General features: G+C 44.5%; 1 protein-coding gene across 2 annotated transcripts in view; it reads left to right on the forward strand.

The window, feature by feature from the left end:
• Positions 1-4789: 4789 nt before the first annotated feature.
• BMP4 (bone morphogenetic protein 4) overlaps positions 4790-21095 on the forward strand; it is a 34595-nt gene continuing 18289 nt past the window's right edge. Inside the window, exon 1 of one of the 2 annotated variants that reach the window (XM_065063169.1) lies at positions 4790-4933. The gene's annotated coding sequence lies outside the window, so the exon portion shown is untranslated. Of the gene's footprint in view, positions 4934-9528; positions 9620-21095 lie in introns of those variants that run through there. The other variant, XM_065063170.1, reaches the window with a different exon arrangement.

Raw genomic sequence — 21095 nt, forward strand, 5'->3', positions numbered from 1 at the left:
TGGCATGTGGGCCAGGTAATCACAGTGGTGGAAGGAACGGCCGCACTTGCGAGGAGCCTATTTCTCTACAGGCTTTGGAAAATAAAAAAAGCTTCTTTTTTTTTTTTTTTTGTTTTTTTTTTTGTTTTTAGTAGGAAATAAAAATTAGTAAATGCAACCCCTGGCTGCAGGGAAGCACAAATAAAGCAAACCAGATGTTCATTAGCTAATCACTTGCAATTTTTTTTCCGCTCATGGAGGAAAAGAAAATCGAGCGTGTGGGAACTTGCCTGTTGAGAAAACAGTTGGACCTTCAGTCATTTATCTGTTTCACCTCTGGCGGGGTTCAGGCCCCCGTTAAAAGGCGGGCGGGTGCTGTCAGAAGGAGAGGTCAGCGGGATCGCTGCCGATGCTTTCCAGCCCTCGAGGTTGTCCCGGCTTTCGTGGGCACGGAGAGCCAGCGAAAAACGAAACAGCAAACCAAATAAAAATGCACAGAGAGCGGCGGAGCTTTGAACTGCATCCTCGTGTTTGTCTTGTTCCTAAATTACAGTGTCGTTTTTGTACAGGGCTCGTTATGATCACATACATCCATCCGGAAGTGTGTTTATTACAGTGAATACCAATGAATCTTGAACGGCAAGCTGCTTATTTCTAGTGTTATCGAAGGAAAGTAACATAACTTTAATTCCCTTTGGATTTATATAATTTTCTTTTCCTCCCTGCTTAAGACGCGACAAAAGTAGGCACAAGTTTGTACTGCAGTCGATGGATTTTATCGATAATAAAATGCTCATAGGTAAAGCCATCTATGTGCGTACACATCAAACCACGTGCCTCTTCGTGACAGTGTTATTACATTAGGCAAAATTAGAGTGACTCAGCCAACACCTCTTTCATTACTAGTACTTGCTTCGTGCTTTAACAACATTAATTTAACAGTGTTAATTTTAATGCACAATGGGATAATGATTCCTGGGAACCTGGCACTACAGAGTAGGTCAGGCAGGTCTAAGATCTTGCCAACCAGCAAGCCGTTCCATCTTCTTTGTGTCTCAGTTGTCATATGAAAACTGGCTCACTAAGAGCTGGTTCACTTGGGAGTATTGGTCTTGGGAGAGTTCAGCCTTTCTCTGTAAGAGCGAGGCTTTAGTTTTGCATCCTGCATCCAGCTCTGGGTCCTCAGCACAGGACACACATGGACCTGCTGGAGAGGGGCCAGAGGAGCCACAGGAATGACCCGAGGCTGGAACAGCTCTGCTGGGAGGACAGGCTGAGAGAGTTGGGGTGTTCAGCTGGAGAAGAGAAGCTCCTGGGAGACCTTAGTGCGGCCTTTCTGTGCTTAAAAGGGGCCGATAAGAAAGATTGGGACAGACTTTTTAGCAGGGCCTGTTGTGATAGGACAAGGGGTGATGGTTTTAAACTAAAGGAGGGAGATTCAGGCCAGACATGAGGAAGAAATTGTTGCCCTGAGGGTGGTGAGAGCCTGGCCCAGGTTGCCCAGAGAGGTGGTGGATGAACCATCCCTGGAGACATCCCAGGCCAGGCTGGACGGGGCTCTGAGCAACCTGAGCTGGTGAAGATGTCCCTGCTCATGGCAGGGGTGGCACTAGATGACCTTGGAAGGTCCCTTCGACCCAGATAATTATGTGATTCTATGACTATTCACTTGGGTTCATGGTCCTTCTGCTCGTATGGGAAATGAACTCCACAGCCATGGACCAGCTGGCAAGAAGGTGCTTATGTGGGGTGGTCTTTGTTGAGGCCAGCAGACCTGTGGGTCCTGAGGGAAACAGATGTCAAGAGAAGCCACAGTCAGAAAAAGTCAGGTGGCATCCTGAATAATTTGTGTGACTCCAGGGAGAAGTTATTCCAAACCTGGCAGCTTTCTTGGATTAGATACCTGGACTTTCTAGGCAAGAGTAATGCAATGGGCTGTATCTAACTGGACATCAGTAAATCATTTGATTTTGTGCCATTTACATGTTTATCACATAAACTGAAGATTAGAACAAGTGCTGTTAAGATGCTTAAAGAACTGACTGAGTGACAACAAGAAGTAGCGTTAAAAGGGAAAGTATCTGGCTGGGTATATGAGCGGAGTTCTTCAAGGATTCGTCTTGAGGACGGATCTCATGTAATATTTTCATGAATGACCTTGGCACAAAACATAGCATGTGGCTGAAGTCTGCTGATGACACAAACTTGGGAGACGTGCCATACGGAAAGAACTGGATGACCTCGAAGACTGGAGTAATAGAAATGAGATGAAATCCAGTAGTGCAAAATGCAAAGTCATGAGTTTAGGGAGTAATAAGAATTTCCACTATAAACTGGAGACTTGTCAGCTGTAGATGACAAAGGAGAAGAAACACATGCGGTAGCTCAGTTGCAGGATAGGCTCTGAAAAAGGTGTGTACAACTTCTAATATGTCCCGGGAGATGTTTCTTTATGGAGAAGGAAGGTGTGCCATTTCCCAGGAATGGGTGAAGCCTTGTGTGGCATCCTATGGACAATTCGGGTCCCTGTGTTCTCCAAGTGTGAGTTTGGCCTGGGCTGCACACAGAAATGGATGGTGAAGATGCTGGGAGGATGGAGAGCTTGTCCTTTGAGAGGAGAATGAAAGAGCTGAGATTTTAACATAGAGAAATGAAAGCTGAGAAGAAAGGTGATGTCCATACCTCCATACAGCAGGATGGTTAATGTCAGACGGGAAAATAAGCTCTGTAAATTAAAGAACAGAAGGTTAAATAGGTACTAATTGGCCTGACTACGCTAAGCTCAAATGAGGGGAAGGTTTGTGACTCTGCAGAGCAAGGAGGCTCTGAAACAGCCTTCCAGTAGGAGCTGGGGACAAGTAACACTTTGTTATAAGAACAAGCTTGACATGTTTGTGGAAAGGAGGATTTAGAGGACATAGACTTTGGAGGATGTTTCCTGGGGAGTGCTGAGCCTTGAATGACTTAACTTTCAGTGTTATTTAGACCACTGGTCATATCAAAAGTCTTTTCATGGCTAGTAATTTCCTTACCTGACCAGGACCTTGTTTTCGAGGGGCCAACATCACATTTGGTAAGGGCAGTAAGCTGGTCATGTCTCAGGGTGCTTTAGTATTTACTCAAGTTTGTAAAGTTAGAGGTTGGTGGGAATCAGATGTTTTATGTTTGGACTCGTTTCATGTGTATGTGATTAATCTGGTTCGGTTAATGGATGCTGCACTCGATCCTGTGGTTTCTGTGTGTTGATTCTGAGTGTGGTGTGTGTCTTTTGGGTTTTTGAGTTGGTTTATGTTCCTGGGTGTCTACGCGACCTGATTAATACTCCCAGGTTAATGTTGATGCAAACACAGACCACAAAGGAAGGCCTGGGCAAAAACTGCGTATTGCACAGCATATAACTGGTTATCACTGCATTCAACAGATAAATAGGAAAGGAAATATATTAAGCCAGAAGTGATCAGGGAGTACAGTAATTAGTCTTGTCACTGGTGGCTAAAACATAAGTATTTAGGTCTGGAGTATCAGTAAGAGATGAATATCAGTACTGTTGTTTTCAACTGCTAGGCAAAACCAACTCTTTGTTGTATCCCTTGTTGTAACCCTGGACAAGCTTTCTGTGGGGCTCAAAGGGACCTTCCATCCTTGCCTTAAATGTAGCCATTTCTCCTCCAGAGCTGAGAAACTCCAATTTAAACAAACCTGTCTATTTTCTAAACTGAATTTCCCAAGACAGGTCAAACAAACCACATGTACTGTTCAGAAAAATAAAAACCTGAAAGAGAAACGGAGATGCCAGTGAAATCCAGTCTCTGGAAGAGGTACCAGGAACGTCTCCAGCCACTCCTACAGGGGGAGGTTTCACAGGTGCTTTTGAAAATTCGGCTGTCGACTTCAAAAGAGAGGAAAATAAATTAGAAGGAGTTAGAAATGGTTTCAGAACAGGAGATTTCTGTCCTTGCGCCGACCTCGTGCATCATGAGCAGATGCTGGAAACAGAAAGAGCTCTACCTTGCTAGGTGCTGGCCCAAAGCAATTCCTGAAGACTCTTTTCTTGCCATCAGCCAAGCCCTTGACTTGAAAACTATCAAGTACTTGGAGCTGCTCAGGCTGTATGTTATTTTTTTGGTACCTTGCAGTTTCCTGCAATGCTGTGGTTAGGAACTAGTGTAAATTCTGTTCCAATATTTCACTTTTGGAGTCCTCCTACTGTGGACATATCTATAGCATAGCTCTGCACATCTGGCTGCTTTTAATAACCCAAGGGAACACTTCTCAAGTCTCCCTTTACTTTTCTAACCAAAGTATTGAGCTCCAAAAAAGATCAGAAGGGATGGTTGATACAAAGAGCAAAATTCCCATCATGTGGAGTAAGGAAGAAGCCAAAGGAAAGATAAAGGAGGCCATGGTTCAATAGGTACTCACACTGTGTTTCAGCATATATGAAGTGGAGACTAAACTAAGTGGATCAGGTAGTGAATCAAGTTGGATGTTTTCATTAGGCACAGTTCATGGCAGAAGGACTGCATGAAAAAAGTAGCTGAAAATAAACAATAAAGCTGGATTTTTCAGTCACCTGGCGTTGCCTTCCTTGCAGGGGAGTGAGCCCAACCTGCCCGGCCACAGCTGTCAGTGAGTAGAATGTCAAAGTTTTTCAACCCTTCCCTTACAGTCTTCCACGAGTGTATTTCAGGAGTATACCTATTTCTAGGTATTTCAGGAGCTGCCAATTGAAAAATGCTGCTAATTAAGAAGATGACTCTAGGTCCTGCTGCAGGAGAGCTCTCAAAGACCTGTTGTCTCCACAGGATCAGTTCCTTAGACAGATGTGGCACATCTAATCTGGGAAGACCCTTAATTGTGGAGAGGCCACCACTTCCCTCCAAGAGACTCGGCTGAGAAAGAAGGAGGAGAAACCGTGATGAAGCCATCGCACTCTGATTCCCTGGGTGACCAGGTATGTGCTAAAGAAACCAGAATTTCCTGGGCTGCTGGAGCAGAGAGGGGCAGTGTATCTATTGCTCCCTTTGCCCAGGGCGTGTTGGCTTTTCGAACAGGTTTTGATTGCACCCTTCATTAAAAGAGCCCTCCAAATTAGGTGGAATCCAGCACTGAAAGAATCCAGCCCAAGTCCCAGTTTATTTCTCCATAAAACATCTGTATTGTTCTTCCAGGATGGCTCTGCCAAATGAGTCCTCAATAAACCCAAAACCTGGCAATAGACAAAACGCTAAAAAGCGCCTTTTTAATATGGAAAAGTATCCTGCAGTGTCGCAATCTTCCAGTGGAGACCACCCCCTACCCCTGAGAAATGCAGAATAGCACCAGGCCCACAATTTGCCTGGGGTAAAGCAACAGAGCTGGGCCTGTGCTGATTTACTCCAGCCAGAGGATCTGGCCTATAGTTTCTGGGGATTTTTTCTCCTTAAAGATCCTTAACTTCTCTTTCCTCTTTTTTTCTTTCCTGTGGATAGAAGCTTTGCAAGTTCCTTCTTTTATTGTTAGCTCATTTGGCAGGAGCAGCCAAGCAACAAAAGTGTTTTATTTGGAAATAGTTGAGGGGGGAAGTTGACAATGTCCGAGCTCCATTCTGATTGCGTGAGCTCTGGGAGGTTTTCACCTCTGCTTCCAGGCTGCACCAGGCTGGGATTATCTCATTTGATTTCATTGGATCTGTGCGGAGTTAAGAAGTGGAGAAAATTAAAGGTTAGTGAAGTTTGCCTTTGTGTCACACTAGAAGCTTTTCGTTATTTGAGTGTAAAGTACTCACTTTTTCTTCTCTGTGGACTGAAGCATCATGCAATGTTCCATTTACCTGATTGGAATCGGTAAGTGAACTGTGACTTATACAGCTTGTATCCCATTGCAGAAGAGATCCCAAGAAAGAAGCACTGGGAAGATGGCTAAATGGGCTAAAGTGGGAAAAATGCAGTGTGTGAAAGGCACTGATAGCTGAATTTCCTCCATCTGAGTATCGCACTCAGAAATGCTCAGTCTTTTATGGCCAGCAATAATACATGCTGTTATTTTGATCTGTGATGTTGCCTATATCTGTTGATTTCTTTCCAACTCTTTGATACCCCCTTCACAAAAACTTCACTCAGCAGAGATTAAAAGACTCAAAATAAACCAGAAAAGGTGCATTAATGTGGGCAGATCTCTCTTCTTCCACGCTCGAGGCTCCTGTGAATCGGGCGGGATCTGCCCCCTTTTGCTCAGCGCACACGTGAGCTGAGGTTTGTCTTTCCTGCTGTGCTCTGCAGGGCCCATCCAAAATAGCTCAGGGCCAGATTTCTAAGAATTCAGCCCCCACAGTCAGGCCCAAGTAAGGAAGTCAAGAGCCATCTCAATGTAATGAGTAGGTAAGGGCTTGTGGCGTGGGGAGGAGCCGTGTGTCTGGGGATGCTTATGTGGGTGTTAAATGATTCACCCAAGGCCAAAGAGGCCCCTCGGTGTCGGCGCCCAGGTCAGTCTGAATTTCAGAGGATGGTTTCGAGATCCCAGCTCTCTGGCCTGGGAGCAGCTTTTCAGACGCTTGTTTTCCACTGGGACAGTCGGGATGAGGTTTCTCAGAGCATGGTGCTCATGGGCATGCTGAGCTGCTTTTTGGGATGGGGTTACTTGGGGAAGGTCGCCCTCTGCTCAACAGCTCTTAAGGAGCCAGCCTGGACCCCGATAGTGTCACTGGCCTGGGTTGGGACACGGAGCCTCTATACACCTTCAAAGCTTCCCCAGCCTGCCCCTGAAAATGTTTCCTACTTCACTGGTGGGTTAGTAGAGTTAATTAATTGATTCTCCAACAATGTGATGATAGAAAATGCTGTTTACCAGATAAATATTACTGTTGCCTTGTGGGCATTTGCAATTCAAATGTGCTATTCCCTGCAGGGACTGACTTGTGTCTTTGCTGTAGTGTCATTACCTGCTTAGACAGCTCTCAAATGCTTTCCAACACCAAGAAACCAACACTTGCCATCACACTATACACTTTCCCAATCAGATCGGTTGCTGGCTTATCAATAGCTGGTTGCTGCCTAGATCACAAGTCGAGACCCCAGAGTCTTTTAAAAATTGTGAGATGGTTTTATTCTGTGAACGCTACTTTAAGCCTTTAGCATGTCTTCAGGCCATCTCCTGAAAAGTGCTTTCTTTAAGACCACATAGACCAGAGATTTCTTTTCTTCAAGTGCTGGATAGACCAGCACATCAGGAGCCTGGGTTTCATGTAACATCAAGGAAGATTTGCAGTAAAATCACAAGAATTGGCCAGCACAGCCTGACATTCCAGAGAGCAGCTCCTTCGCTGGCGCAGCTCCAGCTCTGCCGATGCCGGCGGAAGGATCTGCCACCCTTGGGCTTGTTGCTGCTCCGTCCTTTCTGTGTTTGAAGGACCACAGAGAAGCACAAGCTGATATGTTGCCTTGCTAGAGACACATGCCGGCTAGTGAGCACAGCCCTTAATCGTCTCCCTGGAGAGTTGCCTCTGCATGATGGAGAGGAGGGAAAGCTGAACCCCCCTTTTTCCTGCTCTTCTTCACCTTAGGGGTGGCTGGTGCACAAAGGGAGGATCGAGGGCTTCTGTTCAACACAGAGTCCAAATAGATAGGGAGGGAAAATTCAGCACGGAAAACTTTTTGCATGCAAGCAAGCACAGTCTGTGCCTGATCTATTGAGTCAGCCTTTCGGGGCACCTGGAAAAGAGGGCTGGCTTTGGAGACACCCAGCTTGCTTTTAGGAGGGGACTTAGAGAGTCTGGGCATGGGGGATTCTCTCTGTATTTTGGGGCTGCTGTGCTGCAGTGACTGCCTTCTGTACCTTCCCTGCTGAAATCCCACATCACGGTGCTCCCCGGGGTCAGCCTGACAGCGTCCATCCAGCCGGCACACAGAAAGTGCAGCTTTTGGAAAAGCAAATATAATTTTAAAGTTGGCCTGAGAAGCCTCCATCTAGTTTTCAGGGTTCCAGAATGTTGTTTTATTAGGATTACAGTCTTGTTCTTCTTAGGTTTCAGCAGGCGTTTATGACTGTTACAACAGGAATGAAAAGCTGGGGCTGGAATCGGCATCGCTTTCTCCTGCCAGGCGCAGAGTTCACGGTGGAGGCCAGACATATGTCTTTCTCCCACAGATGCTACTTTTTTTTGTGGATGGCGAGGTGAGCTCTGTCCTGTCCCTGGAAGAGAGGGCTGGCAGCAGCTCTGAGCTGATGTGGGGGCTGCACAGCAGGGGCTCATCTGCTGAGGGTAATCGCTCTGTTGGTTCACACCACTCCCCTCTGCTCTTTGCAAAACGGAGAGACCAGGTCCTGGTGAGTCTGCAGGGAAGGTCACGTTTGTGCGGGATGCTGTAGGTTTGTGTTTTTCGGCAACGCGTGCTTGCAGCCCAGAAACCAATTGTATCTTGGGTTGCATCACAAGAAGTGTGACCAGCAGGTGGAGGAAGGTGACTCTGCCCCTCTGCCCCGCTCTGGTGAGACCCCCCTGCAGTGCTGGTCCAGCTCTGGGTCCTCAGCACAGGACACACATGGACCTGCTGGAGAGGGGCCAGAGGAGCCACAGGAATGATCCGAGGCTGGAACAGCTCTGCTGGGAGGACAGGCTGAGAGAGTTGGGGTGTTCAGCTGGAGAAGAGAAGCTCCGGGGAGACCTTAGTGCGGCCTTTCTGTGCTTAAAAGGGGCTGATAAGAAAGATGGGGACAGACTTTTGAGCAGGGCCTGTTGTGATAGGAAAAGAGGTGATGGTTTTAAATTAAAGGAGAGAGATTCAGGCCAGACATGAGGAAGAAATTGTTGCTCCTGAGGGGGGTGAGAGCCTGGCCCAGGTTGGCCAGAGAGGTGGTGGCTGAACCATCCCTGGAGACATCCCAGGCCAGGCTGGACGGGGCTCTGAGCAACCTGAGCTGGTGAAGATGTCCCTGCTCATGGCAGGGGGGGCACTGAGGGAGCTGGGAAGGTCCCTCCAACCCAAACTGTTCTGTGATTCTATGGACACATTTCCCTGGAGGCTCTGAGGTTGGCAGAGGAGGTCACTGAGGGAGAAAGCGCTTCAGGACCAAAACCATCTGTACCTACAGACATTCCCCCCTCCTTTTTTTTTCCATCCTGAATTATTCCAGAGCTGATGCAATTCGTCTATCCATATATCTCTCTGTGCAGGTTAAAACATCTCCTCAAGGGTTCCTGAGCCAGAGAGGGGTTCTGTGTCTGTGCAGAGCCCATGCTGTCTACGTGGGAGAGGCATGGGCAGGAGGGTGAGGGTACCCCCATGGGCCACCACAAGTCCCCTGCTGTCCCAGGTCTTGTGGTTGTACCAGTTTGGGGAGCTAAATCCGCTGCATTATCCCCAGACATTAAGAAGCTCAGCCTGCCCAAATATCCCAGTTTGGGGGGAACAAACTCAGCCCTCTTCTTGGGTAATTTCTGGCTGCAGGATAGTTGGGCCCTCTGCATGGCAATAATTAGCAGACAGATCCTGCTGACTCGGGAAACTCATCTGAGGGTTTGTTTGTGTGTTTGTTGTTTTTATGAGAAGGTCCATATGCCTTTCAGATTTTGTTATTTTCGGAGAGCTGATGATCTGAGGAACAGGATGAAGAGCTGACATCGCTGGCTGTTTTCTTGGCCTGCTCTAAACAGCAGATGGAGGTTGGTATTGAAGGGCTACAGCTCGTTACTTTATACTGGTGGAATTTGATGAGTTTTATTGCAAAGACATCAGGGCAGCTCATGACAGCTCTCAGCCCAGGGAAAAAAGGGAAGACTTGGTACCTGGCAGGTACTGATCATCCACCAGTGCTCCCCTTCATGTGTTGGATCATCTCCAATAGGCAATATAGGAATTTCTGCGTGCAGTTAAAGTTTATGAGGCTGCCTGCCTGAATGTGTGCCTGTGTGTGCTTGAGCACAGTGGAACGAGGATCTCTAGCATAATACTTGGTGAAAATCCAGTTTCACCAGCGCGCTAAGACAGATCAAGCACCAATTGAATATGATCCTTGAGATCTGCCCTTACAGCTTCGACATTGTGTTCATGGCATACACAGTAACTGCCAATGCACACGGTGTATTATTTACTCTGAAACCCTGAATCTGACCTGTATTTTCCAAATCAGAACCTTGTCTAACAGAGCTTAGTAATTCATGCATTTGCTGATCTCTGGGGCAGTTCTAGTTCAATGCTGGCTTCTTTCTAGGGGCTGGAAATCCTATCTAACATGTAGTGCCTTTTGCCTCTGATTGTTACTCTGAAATGTGTGCTCACTCAAGGTGTTTAAGAAATGGGCAATGGAGTTTAAACCACAGTGTTATCAGCAGAGAGCACAGATATCCAGCTCTTAAGTGCTTGCTAAGTCATGTTCCTTCTTTCAGCACTCTCCTCCTCCAGCTGAATAACCCATATCTAGCGTTGTTTTTATCGGGTTTTCGAGATTAAGTCTCTCTCCCTTTTGCTAGCTGACCTATCCATAAATTAGAGCAGGCAGCCTTGTTTTATAACTGTTTCTAACCCAACCAGTGTGTAGCTTCAGACTTCTGGTGCTCCTCTTGGGGCCCTGTTTGTGAACCCCGCTACCATGATCTTTACAATTCTTCCCCTCCTTATTTGGGCCACATTTGCCAACACTGATATTTTATTTACTCCATCCCTTTACTGTCATGATGTTGTCCCCTGAGGTGACTCCTCCAAGTCTTTGATCCCCCTGATTTCACCAAGCTAGGCTGCTCTAGCTGACCTTTGCCTAGTTAGTCCTCCTGTATCCTGACCACCCTTTTTCACCCCTTTTTCCACTCTTATCCCAGTTTGAATTAATCTCATTAAAATAAGAACGAGCAGAGAAGTCTCGAGGAAGCATCACCAGCACCCTGTACAACATCAATGGCTGCAGTAGGAAGATTTATTAGACCCTGAGTGATCTTGTGGCTTATATATGACTTCCTCAGGTGTGATATTCTGATCTTCCTGGTATTTATGATGACTTTAAACCCTGTGCCTCAGCAAATATGGTTAGAAATACTTCAATATTTTGCAGCAGCACTGGTAGAGGCAACGTTAAATGCAACCATCCCACGGCTGGTACTGAGAATTCCTCCAGTAACCTCCCTTTGGCTCAGCTGTTCCGCCAGTACAACTTGCTATCGTCTCTGTTTCAGCCAATTTATTATCCTCCTTACAACACTTGTCTTATCCCTCTCTTCTCCACTTTAACTAGTAATATTATGTGGCAACATATCAAGGGTTTCCCTAATATCTTGGTACAAAAGCTTGCCATTATTATACCCAGACTGAAGCTTGTCCTCTGTGTCATGTTTTGCCACGGCTTTCTTTATCATTTACCCAATGTTCCTTCTGAAGCACGTATTAATATTGATCTTGGCATTATGACCCTAGGAGTGATCAAGTTGATTTCTTTTCCTCCTTAAATAAAGGCACTGCATTTTCCTTTTTTTCTAAGGTATCAGTTTCAATATATTAAATCTTGTCACCAGATTTGCAATTCTACATGCTACGGTTTTCAGTATTCAGAGCTGGGTTGACTTTGCTTCCTCCCAACTCAAGCACACTCAACATGTAAGTTGTACTAGAGCGAGTGACTTCTATGTTTCTCCTTGAGGGACCAGTGCGTAATCCCTGTTCTGGGATATACCAAATGCAGCTAAAAAGGTGGAATTTTAACTTTGTACACATTTGACTTCTATCTTGACTGTGCAGCCATTGCCTTACATGTGGGATTTTCTGCTGTCAGGTAACATCTCCTCAGTGTGCCCTCAGTAAGCTTGTGTGTGGAGTTTTTGCTGAAACAGGCTCAGATATACAGAAAATAGAAATAACGTCGTGTTTGCTACATGTTGTGGGAAGGAGGCGTTTCACTTTCCTACTATGGAGGAGTTTTAGTATCTGGGATTTTCATATATTTCAAGTCAAGTATATGAAAAGTCTGTCACCTTTCCAGGACACACTGCATAACAAAGATAAACTGATGTTAATTTGAAAGTGTAGCTGAAATAAGGCCACGTCTACATCAGACCTCTCTGGATGATAAATGGGGATTTGTTGTGGAAAGAGGGACAGTTTGCCATGAACTGGCAGACAGAATGGCTGAGATCCAGGGCAGCCCTTCTGCAGACACACAGAGGAGTCCGCAGCCCGTACGAATATACCGGATTTATCACAGAAACGCAGGGATATTATCCCTAATTGTTGCAACTTCGTGTGTTCATTTTTTTTTTTCCAACAGAGCAAAGCTCAAGAAACTAGATCTGAATGAGATAACCTTCTCAGTGGAATGAATGATGACTTTCTAGAAAGGATGAAAAATGTCTAAACTTTCACTGGGTTATTAGCACCTTCCAAGCTAATTTCACCTGTTAGAGAGCAGTGTAGGGGAAAGGGACCTGGGGGTCCTGGGGACAGCAGGATGACCATGAGTCAGCACTGGGCCCTTGTGGCCAGGAAGGCCAATGGTACCTGGGGTGGGTTAGAAGGGGGTGGTCAGTAGGTCAGAGAGGTTCTCCTGCCCCTCTGCTCTGCCCTGGGGAGACCACACCTGGAATATTGTGTCCAGTTGTGGCCCCTCAGTTCCAGCAGGACAGGGAACTGCTGGAGAGAGTCCAGCGCAGCCACCAAGATGCTGAAGGGAGTGGAGCATCTCCCGTGTGAGGAAAGGCTGAGGGAGCTGGGGCTCTGGAGCTGGACAAGAGGAGACTGAGGGGTGACCTCATTTATGTTTATAAATATGTAAAGGGTGAGTGTCAGGAGGATGGAGCCAGGCTCTTCTCGGTGACAACCAATGATAGGACAAGGGGTAATGGGTACAAACTGGAACACAGGAGGTTCCATTTAAATTTGAGAAGAAACTTCTTCCCATTGAGACTGACAGAACACAGGACCAGGCTGCCCAGGGAGGTTGTGGAGTCTCCTTCTGTGCAGACATTCCAACCCGCCTGGACACCTTCCTGTGTAACCTCATCTGGGTGTTCCTGCTCCATGGGGGATTGCACTGGATGAGTTTTCCAGGTCCCTTCCAACCCCTGACATTCTGTGATTCTGTGTGGAAGTTTCACATGATGCTTTGGCTTTTCAGCATCACACAAATCCTGCACCTCTGCCAGAAATGGCCCTGAGCTTTTACAGAAGTGCAAACAGCAGTTTTACAAATGCTTGTAATTTGGTTGCGTTTGGGGACGTTTTCAGGTGACAACTCCAAGATCTGTTCTTTATCCAGAACCTCCCTTGCGAGCAGTTTTTAAGCCCTTGTTGCAAAGAATTCAGACACTAGAACATCTCAAACCGAAGGGCTCAGGGATCGTTTGAGAAAACCCTTGAGCAGCGTTTGTTCCCCAGACCTCCCTCTAAAACAGGTGAGTCATTCCGGCTGATATTAAATACTAATTTAAAAAAATCCGCTCCCCCCCCCAAGCCAACCCTGAGGCCCATGATTAACGTGAGTTATTTCACTGTATGGCTGGAGCACGGCAGCTTTTCAAGCCACTAAAGCCATATTCTTCACATAGGAAGCATTCAATAATCTTTACAATAGACAGTAGTGCTATTTCTACCTTTAACAAAGCTTTTGTTCTGCTAAAGCTTATTCACAGGCTTCGTTCTGAGAATAGATGTACGTGTTGGCAGGACCGGTGGCCCATGGAGCTGTGATGCAGTTTGTTGTTACAAAACAAGAAAGAGAAATCCAAGGCTTTATTCTGGCAGCCATAGGTGAAATCAGTGAGTCTGCTTAGCTGGACCTAAAGCATTTTTGTAGGCAAAATCCTCACTTGCCATTTTCCCATAAGGAAATTTGCTGTGGAAAAGCAATTTTTAAAAGATCTGGAGGAAACCTCTGTTTTTTTTTTCTTCAAATTCATTAAGGTTTTCCCACTTCTTCTGCTTGATTAAAAAACTGAAACGAGTTGTTTATTATTATTATTATTATTATAGTTTATTTTTTTACTTCCTTTTTTTTTTACTGCAAAAAATTTAGTAAGTAAGGTATTATTTGTATTCTTTTCTTAGGGAGAGGATTAACAAGTGAAAGGTTCATTTTTATTTGTGGAAAGGAAAACTTTTAAAAGCAAGATTACAGCAAGCTAAAAAGCTTCAGACTTTTAAAAAGCAAAGTACTCATATGTATTTTGTAAATATCCCTCGCTCTTGGAGAGGAGGACATTGGTTAAAAGAGAAAAGGAAACATTTCCAACAAGTCTCAAATTAAAATGCTCAAAATCTTATTTTTCCATAAAGCCTTTCATTTTGAATTAAAAAAAATCCCGTTTGGCTGCAAAGAAATGACTATCAGCTAAAAGAGTTGTCTTCAATGAATCCCGTGTTTTCAATGAAGAAACTTTAGATTCTGCTTAGTTTAACTATTTAAGGTGGAAAATACAATGTAGTGAAATGGAGAGTGGCAAAAGTTGACCTTAAAAGTTCCTAGAACCTCTAGCTATGTAACTTTGCTATTTAAACATACAGCTAAAATAGGAAAACAGGAAGGTTTTTCTGTGCTCAGAGCAATGTGAATGGTGCAGTGAGTGATTTTATAGGAGGTGCTGAACCTGCTCAATCTGCCTTTTGTGCAGATTTTAACAGGCTCCATGAAGTTTTGTTTCTGTATTTGCCTGTTGTTCTCCGGTCATTGAGACTGAGCGCGATTGAGGTGACCTCAATCGGGCAGAAGCAGATCTTTGCTCATCAAAGAGACGATTTTGCAATGATACGCTATCTCTCCCCCCAAAAAACGTCCCTGTGATCCAGATGGGTGGGTGTTTCATTCCGCCTTGCAGGAAAGGGCAAATGTCCATTTTGCATATCCCATTTGTGTGCTAAATGGCCGTGGTATCTTAAATAGGGCTACAGTGGCAATTAAAATAATGAGATATATAAAAGACACCTGCTTTAAATAAATACAGTAATCTGCCCAAAGCTCCCTGAATGGGCTGGTATTCAGCGAGAGCCCTGAACCTGCATACATACCTATGCTTAACGACATAATCATTAAAGAACAGAAACCTTTCCTTCTAATCCCCCTCATACAGGACAACATGTGGATGTTAGCATATTTGGACTGCTTTGCATTCCTTCTTGCCTGCTTTTGAGAACATACTACATTTTAAAACTTGTTGGGTTCTTTCATGTTTTATTTGACCCTATGTAATTGCATTCCTGAAGGAATAACAGGCTCCCACAGTGATTTATACCCTGTATTAAATGTCAGTTTTGAAGAGACACAGTTAGCAGTTTGGTTTAACCTCCTGCCTTCCTATGTAAGTTCAAAACTGAAGTGGAGCTCAGGATCCAAGGGGAAAAGGGAAAAAAAGAAGAAAATGGACTTAGAGGCAGCTTGGAATGAGATGTATGTGTCCCATGCACCTTTAGAAGCCACCGGGACGAGATTCCGTAAAGCCATCTCTATTTTTAACTGTAATTTGTGTACTTCTTGCTGCCCTTGACCAGCGAGCAGGCTGTAAATTAGCACAGCGAAAGGCTCTGCTTTCTCCGGGCAGACAACTCCAGCGTCTCTGACAATGGGCCAGGACATTTTTGCTGCAAAATCAACCAACAAACCAACCCCCAGTGGGTTTGGCATGCGTCCCAATAAGAAGGTCAGCAAAATAAATTGTCCTTGTAATTAAGAGCTGCTCCTTTGTTTTCATGTGTTTAACTGTGCAGAAATAGCAAAGCAGGATAGGTATGTTATTACTGTTTTAAATATTTCATTCGCTTTGTAGACTTCCTTACGACACAGTTAACAACTGCTTAATCATATGTTATGACCTAATTACGGGGGTTCAGTTAGATAAATCTTGATGTAATGGTATATTCTTGATGTATTGGTACTCTGATGGCCGCTTTTATGTGCATGTGTGCATTTAAATGTAAAAGTAAATGCAGCCTACATTAGGATCTGACACATGACTGTAATGGTCATCATCTTTAGAATCACCGGTGAAACAGGTTACAAGGAGACTTATTTTAAGGAAGAATACTGTAAATAAAACCCTATTTCCTATATCCAGGAAATGAACATGCTAGTGACCGCTTTCTTTAATGTGCAACTGTAATGTTTCGTTTCCCAGAAAGGAGATTTAGTTGGAGCTGCTCCAAGGAGGATTCTCTTTTCACACTGAAAACAATAGATCTGATCCATCAAAGCTTTGCTCGGATTAGTTTTCCCTAAATATCTTTGGCAAAGGTATTTAAATTAATGCAAAGCTTTTGTAGGATCAGGCCAAGGGACTGTTGGTAGTTGTTCTGACATAGGCAAATGTCTATAATTTTTCAGCTGAAGTAGTTCAGGGCATTTCTGTTGCCTTCTCCAGAGCTTCACGTGTCCATCGGATGAGTGACGAGTACAGATCTGCTCTGCTGTTTGCCAGGTGGGAAAGCTGACAGTGATCTTTTATTTTGACGTGAAAAATGTAAGCGATAACGTTTTCTTAGGGTTGGATTTATCTTGCCAAAGATGGGTGTCTCAAAGTCATGGAATAAGTTGCCCTCTGGAAAGGCATCTCTGTGTCGACTGTTCGGGGAGCTGATATGATGAGCTCAGACCTGGCGCTTGTCTCTCAGGTGGATAGAGTTAGGTAAGATGAATCCTACCAGGTGATGTATACATGGTATTGTGTATCGCCTTCCTGACTTCTAGATGTGCTGCCAGATCACTGTAAATGTTTGTGCCCCGATGTGAGAGACTCTGGGATAGGTCCCTCACCAGCTAAATCCACCTGGAAGACAAGAATTTCATGGTAATCTGAGGGCACAAGCCCATGGGGTGCAATTGCTGTCTCAGGAATATGAGATTTGCCTTTCATAGCTTTAGATGGAGAAATGAGAGCTGTCCGATTTGTCACACTTTGTCATCAGTGGAGGGAAACAGTCCTGTCTAATGGGATTATTCTTGACAATGTTATCAGTTCAAAGTCAAAGGAGCAAGTCTCGAACTTGCATGCCTGTGCTTCTTGGCTCTGAGACTTGGTTCCTCTACAGTCACTAGGATCACCTGCAGTGCCCAGCTTCAGAATCGTGAATAGCCTGTCCTAAACTGATCAACATTTCCTCCTGGTCTTTATTTTGCCTTTTGTGCTACCAGACCTGGACTGCACTTTCCACAAGCAGTGCATTATCCGTTCATGCATAACCTGAGAGCAGAGTTCAGCTCTGCCAGTTATAAAGTGGGAAAACGTGAAGATTAACTTAAGTCCTGCATTTGATGGGCTCTGGTTTAAACAGACCTGCACACATGCCCGCCGTGGCATGGCTGTTTGGTTGTTGTGTGACTTGGGTGGTGATGAACATAGAGTCATGGAATGGGCCACAAAGATGCTGAAGGGAGTGGAGCATCTCCCATGTGAGGAAAGGCTGAGGGAGTTGGGACTCTTTTGTTTGGAGGAGACTGAGGGGTGTCCTCATTAATATTTATAAATATATAAAGGATGAGTATCAGGAGGATGGAGCCAGGCTCTTCTCGATGACATCCAATGGTAGGACAAGGGGTAATGGGTTCAAACTGGAGCACAAGAAGTACTACTTAAATTTGAGAAGAAACTTGTTCCTGGTGAGGGTGCCAGAGCCTGGCCCAGGCTGCCCAGGGGTTTGTGGAGTCTCCTTCTCTGCAGACATTCCAACCCGCCTGGACACCTTCCTGTGTAACCTCATCTGGGTGTTCCTGCTCCATGGGGGGATTGCACTGGATGAGCTTTCCAGGTCCCTTCCAATCCCTAACATTCTGTCATTCTGTGATTCTGTGAATGGTTTGGGCTGGAGGGGACCTTAAAGGTCGTCTAGTTCCACCCCCCTGACATGGGCTGTGACACCTTCCTCCAGACTAGACCTGTGCAAGGGCCACTTTCATGGGGAAGAATTTCTTTCTTGTATCTAACTTAAATCTCTCCTCTTTCAGTTTAAAGCCATCACCCCTTGTCCTATCACTACCTGCCTTTGTAAAAAGTCCCTCTCCAGCTTTCTTGTAGGTCCCCTTTAGGTACTGGAATGCTGCTATGAGATCTTCTGGAGCCTTCTCCTCTCCGGGTTGAACAACCCCAACCCTCTTGGCCTGTCCTCACACCAGAGGTGCTCCAGCCCTCTGATCATCTTCATGGCCTCCTTTGGACTTGCTCCAAGAGGTCCATGTCCCTGTCATGTTGGGGACCCCAGGACCCCAGGTTTGATTCAAGAAGGAGGTCGAGCAATAGCAGAAAAAGAATCTTAAACCAGTGTGAGTAGATAAAAAGTAATTCCTAATCAGTATCGATGTATCAACATGGTTTTACTTCATTGCGCCCAGCCCTACAGCCAGTGCTTGCTCTCAGTAATAATAATTAGGAATTAGAGAGATGAGGCATATCTCCTGGATTTGTCAAATATTTTAGAAAATATTAGTATTTTCCAGCCATTCCAGACACTAAAAGCTGAAACACCAGCAGAGGGAGACAAACCCTGATATCAGACCAGCCCCATCCACCAAGACCTGTAGGACTCCCCGCTTTTTTACAGGAACCTGAATTGGAAACATGAAGGAAAAACACCTTTTGTGAAATGTTCTGTGCCATAATGTCTGTACATGTTTAACAGCACTAAATTAGCAACGAACGAAGTTCTCTTAAAGAAGCCAAACCTCTTGGTACCATACTAAATGTTTCATTGGCCTGAAATAAAATATTTCATTTATTCTTGGTGGGTTGCATATTTATGTGCATGTGTGTAAGCATAAAATACATTTTAAAAATGCGGTTATGCTAAGAGTTTCAAAAAGTCATTTCAGACAAAAAATCTGAACTTTTTAAAAAGATTGACCCAAATATTCTTGCCTTTTTCTCATATTTGTTTCTTTTTTATAGAGGCTAAATTGTCTCTGGACTTGCCACAAGTATATCCTTGGGCTTGGCCACTCTGGAACTGTTTTCTGGTGAATGGGAGAGCTATTTGAAAGTTCATTCAGACCAAATTGTGATGGATGTCCTTGAGTAAGAAAGCAACCCAGACTTCCACATATTAGTTAATTCCAATGCTGTTTGAAATGGATTAAAATAATGAAAAATTTGAATCACAAAAGCTCTCTTAAGGTGCAAATGGCAAATTTTGCCTCAGGCTGGCGAATTTTGCTCTCCAGACAACGCAAAAAAGTCACAAGTGGATCCAGAATCATTTTACTTCCATAAAGTTTAGCTCCAAAAAAAATGTTCCCTTTGCTGCACATAAAACATAATTTTCAACCTTTTCATGTTCTGTTAGGTTGCGAAGCAATCTTAGTTCACTTGAGGCCATAAGATGGAGATTTCTTTCAGCACTGAATGATCATATTTGTATTTTCTTCAGTAGTCAGAGGCTGGTTTTTACTCCTCTAAATGTGTGGAGGATGATTGTTTTGAACCAATGAGTGTGTGGAGAAGCATCCCCTCGTTTGTGTACTGAGTATTGAATTTGCTGATAAAAGACTTTTATGGCCAAGGTTTGCTTGCAATGGCAGGACGTTGCGATGCATTTTTTAAAGAGCAATTCCATTGTCCTTTGTGCTGGAGGTGAACTGGGTGGGTTGACACAACCAGTGCCAGCAGAGCTGGGGTTCAAAATCCAAGCCCTGCATGTGCTGTGGGGCTCAGTTGCCCGCCTCAGGAGGACAAGGACCTTGTCTGCCAAGGTTGGCCATCAGTCCGTGCTCTGTGAACATGGTAGTTCCATGTGTTTCCTCCAAAACTCTCATTTTGAGCAGTGCATGGAAGTGATTTTTATAGTTGTGGCTATGAGACCCGAAGATCTGAAGTGGAGGAGGCTTCTTCAGATGATGGTCATGCTGACTGGTTCTACAGACATCACATCCAGATAGGACAGGATCTGCTTGTCTGGGGTCCCGTATTTCTTATCAGCTTTTGAATAGGGTGCAGACATGTCATTTTATAACATGAACCATAAGGAAAACATGTGCAGGGGGATGGAGCTGTAAAATTCACCCTTTAATTAATTATCTAAATAGAAATAAATGTGCATGCCTTCAAATACACAGCCGCTACAGATAAAACCAGCTGTAAAGATCTCTGTTCTAAAAAGATTTTCTCTTTCCATACTATGGAACAAAGACACTTGTGATGATTTTGGTCTGTATAAATACATACTAGTAGGAAAAGGGACAGAGAGGACCCTGAGAGATCATCTGTCCCTCTACCACAAGGCAGGATTTGCCAGATCTGTGCCACTCCTACAAGTCTTTGCCTCAACAGTGCCAAGGAGTCTGTAGCTCCATGAGTAATTTACTCCAGTGCTCACCTGTCCTTCCTCTTAGGAAATGTGTCTAATGTTTGACCTAAATCCTCCTTGCTGCAATTTAAACCTATTACTTCTTGTCTTATACCCAGTGGACATGAAGAACAATTTATTACCTTCCTATCTGCAACAACTTTTTACATAGTTGAAGGCTGTTATCATGTCTCCCCCTCAGTCTTTTCTTCTCTAGACTAAACAAACCCAATTCTTTCAATCTTTCCTCATAGGTCATGTTTTCTAGACCCCTGATCATTTTTGTTATGGAAATAAACATCCTTTAAATCAAGTTCTGTGAATCAATCTTGTGTAGAAAGGAAGGGAAACAGAGAGGTTAGAGTTAGCATTGGGAACAGGAATCTAGTGGTGAAAGAAGTGAATTTTCTGAGGTCTATTGAGAGTACAGCCTTCCATTCTTCTTTGGGTTTAGGAAGTATATTGAACAAAATTTTGTTTCCCCAGATTTCCTTGGGAAACTCTTTCACATACCTGCTACCGGCAGGAAGACAGTATTTCATTTCCACAGGTTTTATGCAAAGTGGTTTCTGGGAAAGCGTCGGGCAGGGTACCAGAGAGGGGTAATTTTTAATCGCATGGCATGTCCTTCATGCAGACTTTCTAAAATCCACTTGCCTGCAGTGATATAAACCCTTGTTCTGCAACATGACATGTAGGTCAACCTCAAAATATAGTTTAAAAGTGCATTGTAACTCTTGGACATTTAATGCAATCAGAGACTCAACATGGAAAATGCTGATATTTACCTTCTGTTTTGGTTGCAATATTCTCCTGTATTATATGAGCTGCTCAGAAGGCATTGGAAATACCAGTAAAACTGTTTCATCTGCAAAAACATATACTACCCAAGGCTGTAGT

This window comes from Columba livia, chromosome 5 (genome assembly GCF_036013475.1).
Source record: "Columba livia isolate bColLiv1 breed racing homer chromosome 5, bColLiv1.pat.W.v2, whole genome shotgun sequence".
In the NCBI taxonomy this organism is placed as follows: Eukaryota; Metazoa; Chordata; class Aves; order Columbiformes; family Columbidae; genus Columba; species Columba livia.